General features: G+C 43.7%; 2 non-coding genes across 2 annotated transcripts; both read left to right on the top strand.

Moving 5' to 3' along the window:
* Window positions 1-3953: 3953 nt before the first annotated feature.
* On the top strand, window positions 3954-4025 carry TRNAC-GCA (transfer RNA cysteine (anticodon GCA)). The gene has a single exon. It is a non-coding gene; the product is annotated as a tRNA-Cys (tRNA).
* Window positions 4026-4145: 120 nt separating this feature from the next.
* TRNAC-GCA (transfer RNA cysteine (anticodon GCA)) lies at window positions 4146-4217 on the top strand. Its single transcript has one exon. It is a non-coding gene; the product is annotated as a tRNA-Cys (tRNA).
* The last annotated feature ends 768 nt before the right edge of the window (window positions 4218-4985 follow it).

Genomic DNA, 4985 nt, shown 5'->3' with positions numbered 1-4985 from the left:
ACTGGTATAGAAGTCATTTCGTTCGGCTCTGGCCTGAGAGCCAGAAGGTGCATAAATATTTACAATTAGAAGTCCTTTTATGTTGAAACTGATACCACGGGAACTAGGAAGAAATACGGGAGCTGTATGGTGAATTGTATCTTTTATATATGGCTGTACCTCGTCTGGTCTCGTTGATATTTACTATTCTTTCATACCCAAAGATATGAATTAAATCATCTGTAGCAACCTCCTGTAACAATGCTATATCAGCATCTTGGTCACGAATTAATTTCTTAAGAAGCTGCTGCTTGCTGGCTATCTGGATACAGTTAATGTTTAAGGTCATTATAGTGTACGTCACTAGCATGAGGAATGTAACATTCATCTTGATACCAAACTGAACTGTCGAGCCCTTGGATCTGACAGACATTGCCAAACTACCGTCTCTCACCTATCCTCTCCTTGTCTTCGAGGATCCTTTGGGCTGATATAAGGTTGTACTGACTTATGGACGCCATCTTTGGTGGACTGGGTAGTTTTTAGCTTTTTAACGTTTTTCTCTGGCGGAACAATCTGACTTGACGGAATTTCGCTAATGTCGTTAAGCAGTGTATGAGGCGAGGGTTCAAGGTCATCTGACCACAGCTGTTTAGGAGTCTCCATATGACCTGTCAAATTTTCGGTGGTGTTGCTATCATCAGTATCTAGTTCTATATCTTCTTTCGGAGGACTTCTAGTGTTGGGGTAACTAGAACTATTTAACTGCCAACAAACTGGTTACGTCAAAGTCTGTATTTGCGAGGTCAGAATTAATAAGTTCGTTTCCTGTCGTAAGTTCAGTGACATTTGAGTTATGGTGGGGTGAGTGTTCTTCAACTTGAATGTGATCCGTAGATTGTTCCAGTCCTACAGTTCTGACATGAGCTGCTTGTGGATTTATTTCTGGTTCGTTCACATCGACCGAGTTGCCTTGGCCATGTGTTACAAGGTTATTCGGAAGGGGATGTATCTCTGCTTGCGTTGTGACAACCTGAACTTCGTGTAGTGTATCTTGTTTATGACCCCGGCTGGTCTGTTCTTGTTGTGATTCAAGACCGATAACCTGTTGTGATTCCAGCTTGTCGCTCCTGCCTGTGTTTACAACTGTGTCGCTCGCGAGAGATGGGGCAGTGGAGTTCCCTGCAACTACTTGACTCATTTTTAGTAGGTCCTGTTTCACCTGTCGAAGTTGTGCCTCGCCATACCGGGCAGTCTTGTCGGAGATGGTCACTACCACTACAATAATAGCATGTTTTTGGTTGTCCTTCATAAAGTACCTGAGCTCTATGTCCGTCAATTGTCACTATTGTCGGGATAGCACTTTGTAATTCGATACGCTTAGCTCTAATTCCACTAAATACATTAAATGTGTATGTAGAAGACCATTTTTCATTACGTATTTCCCTAACTTTCCCATATTTACTGAAATAAGTTGCCACGCGTTCATTGGCCATTTCAATAGGAAGATTCATTATCCGTACTAGTTTCGTGTCCACATCAGCACTTGTAATAATTACTTCCGAAAGTGAACCATTGAATTTCTTTACCTGAGATTTTCCTGCTGTTGAAGTCAGAATGCGCTCCATCAGAAGTTTGCTGGTTAATTTTATGTATACTGCTGTTTCCAAATTGTCCAATTGTATTGCTTCCACTTGATCAATATTTAATTTTAAAACTGTTTCAATCCACTAATAAATTTCTGCCGGTCCGGGTTTGTTTAGTTTATCAGGAAATGCGCATTTTACTGTATTTTTCCTAATATTTAAGCTTGTCATTTTCTTGTACTTTGTACTAATACCACTCGAAACACTCTACCTCACAGCACACAACAGAACAGTGCGTTCGATATTTGCGCTTGCACGTCTCACAGCGAACTATTAACGGAAAACGTCAGAGCAGTGTCCACCTCTGTCTGTGGCGGGGTCTTCCAGCTCTGGAACTAGCCACTGTTAGATCGCCAGCGTAGTACTGTTCCTGAAAAGAGAAAACTGCGCCGTTTTTCATTTGATCGAGCATTTCATATGATAACGTTGCTTTTAAACGCGACGTACCCCATCGAGCTTGATAGCTCCAGCGGCTTAAGTGCGGCCAGTATCCAGTATTCGGGAGATAGTGGGTTCGAACCCCACTGTCGGCAGCCCTGAAGGTGGTTTTCCGTGGTTTCCCATTTTCACACCCGGTAAATGCTGGGGCTGTACCTTAATTAAGGCCACGGACGCTTCCTTCCCACTCCTAGCCCTTTAATATCCAATCGTCGCCGTAAGACCTAGCTGTGTCGATGCGACGTACCCGTCGATTAATATTGTTCTCTGAAAAGAATACTGACGTGATTGTAATGACCTTTGTCTAATTCAGTTCGATATTTGTCTGTGTCTGTTACAGCATTTAAATTAAACTTTGTACCGGTATTCGGTTTAGAATAAGGCTGAGTATGATGTTAGCAGAGCCTCCGTGGCTCAGACGGCAGCGCGTCGGCCTCTCACCGCTGGACACCGTGGTTCAAGTCCCGGTCGTTCCATGTGAGATGTGTGCTGGACAAAGCGGAGGCGGGACAGGTTTTTCTCCGGGTACTCCGGTTTTCCCTGTCATCTTTCATTCCAGCAACACTCTCCATTCTCATTTCGTAGCATCTATCAGTCATTAATATACATCACTTTGGGAGTGGCGACCCCATCGTAAAAATAGCCTATATATAATTCATTCATTACATCCCTGACCCGGTCAATGACTGGAAAACAGGTTGTAGGTTTTCATTTTTCATGATGTTAGCAATAAATTGTTCAAAAAAATAAGTAGGAGGGGGTGCTTCAGAAGGTGCCTAAAGTATAAATAAAAGAAAAATCAAATAACAATTTTGTAATTATTTTAGCGTTCACGCTCCAGGTTTGGATTTTCCCCGGACTCAGCGAGGGATCCCACCTCTACCGCCTCAAGAGCATCGTCCTGGAGTGTGAGACATTTGGTCGGGGGTACAAATCGGGAGGACCTGTACCTCTCCCAGGCAACCTCACCACTATGCTAATAGGGGCATTGTGGGGGATGGGAAGCTTGGAATGGATATGCAAGAAAGTGGGAAGGAAGCAGCCGGGCCGTGGCCTTACTTTAGGTAGCATCGCGGCATTTGCCTGGAGAAGGAGTAGGAAACGACGGAAAACCACTTCGAGGATGGCTCTCTATTCAGTTGACCTCCCGAGGCTGAGTGGACCCCGTTCCAAGTTCCAGTCCTCGTACCATTTTTCAAATTTCGTGGCAGAGTCGGGAATCGAGCCCAGGGCTCTGAAATAATAATAATTATTATATTATTATTATTAATCTGGTTACCCTCCAGGGTCGGCTTTTCCCTCGGACTCTGGGTCGGGGGATACAACTGGGGAGGATGACCAGTACCTCGACCAGGCGGCCTCACCTGCTATACTGAACAGGGGCCTTGCGGGGGGATGGGAAAATTGGAAGGGATAGACAAGGAAGGGGGAAGGAAGCGGCCCGGCATTTGCCTGGAGAAGTGGGAAACCACGGAAAACCACTTCCAGGATGGCTGAGGTGGGAATCGAACCCAGCTAATAACACATTATTATTATTATTATTATTATTATTATTATTATTATTATTATTGAAAGGCTCTTATGATATGCAGGGAATCCCGTGGACGTATTTTATCACCTACCTACGAGGATGAACAATAATCATTACCAATAGATTCTACATGAACTGATCTTCGAGGATAATAATTATACGTGAAAGGGGGGAAATTATGTACTTTTACCAGGCACCAACTGTATGAGATTCTTACCCAAATACAGTATGTGATGCGCATTGTTGTTTCAGTTACCATTATCATACGTTTGTAAATGAAGTAGATACTTTATCTGTTGGGCGATACTCTTATCTAATGAAGTTAAGATTGTACAAAGAGAAGTAACTTCAACCGCAACGGGGGTATAGCTCAGTGGTAGAGCATTCGACTGCAGATCGAGAGGTCCCCGGTTCAAACCCGGGTGCCCCCTGAAGTTTTTACTTTTTTAATGAAAACTATAGAAATTTCGAGAAAGGTAAACCGTATCGTTTGTAGCACAATACTATACGAGAAAATAAATTCAACGGCACAAATACAGCGGTCTGTCAGTGGGGGTATAGCTCAGTGGTAGAGCATTCGACTGCAGATCGAGAGGTCCCCGGTTCAAACCCGGGTGCCCCCTTAAAATTTTTACTCTTGTACGAAGGCTATAGGAAGGTAGATATAGGAAAACCGTAAGGTTCCTAGAACAATGCTTTACGAGAAGAAGAAGAAGAAGACGGAGAATAGTGGTATTGCACAGGTGTTACTGCTCGTTGTTGGAGGGAATAGCTCAGTGGTAGAGCATTCGACTGCACATCGAGAGTACCCCGGTTCAAACACGGGTGTGCCCCAAGCATTTTCACCTTCACACAAAATCTATTGAAAGGTCGGTAGACGTAAACAGTAACATTCCCAGAATAAAATGCGAGGAGAGGAGAAAGCATTGCGCAAGTGAATTTGTCTTTCAGTAATATTGTTCAATCCAACCTTTACTCGTCACAATTAGAAGTATCCTGCGGATACCATGTTCTGCACAGCGTGAAGTATTTTACGAGGTTTCCTATTTCAACGAAAGTCAACATTTCTAGAGATGGTTGAAATTAACCCCAAAATACAATCATAGCTATAACCACTCAGTGAGAAATTAGAAAGTGCGAATTTCACCCCATGAAGTGTTCCATAAATAAAATATTTATAATAATCGAGAGGAATAAAGTCCGCCTCTGTAGTGTAGTGGTTAGTGTGATTAGCTGGCATCCCCGGAGGCCCGGGTTCGATTCCCGGCTCCGCTACGAAATGTGAAAAGTGGTACGATAGTTGGAACGAGGTCCACTCAGCCTCGGGAGGTCAACTGAGTAGAGGTGGGTTCGATTCCCACCTCAGCCATCCTGGAAGTGGTTTTCCGTGG

The sequence above is a fragment of the Anabrus simplex genome, chromosome 1 (genome assembly GCF_040414725.1).
Source record: "Anabrus simplex isolate iqAnaSimp1 chromosome 1, ASM4041472v1, whole genome shotgun sequence".
NCBI lineage: Eukaryota > Metazoa > Arthropoda > Insecta > Orthoptera > Tettigoniidae > Anabrus > Anabrus simplex.
This window is presented reverse-complemented; position numbering and strand designations above follow the sequence as displayed.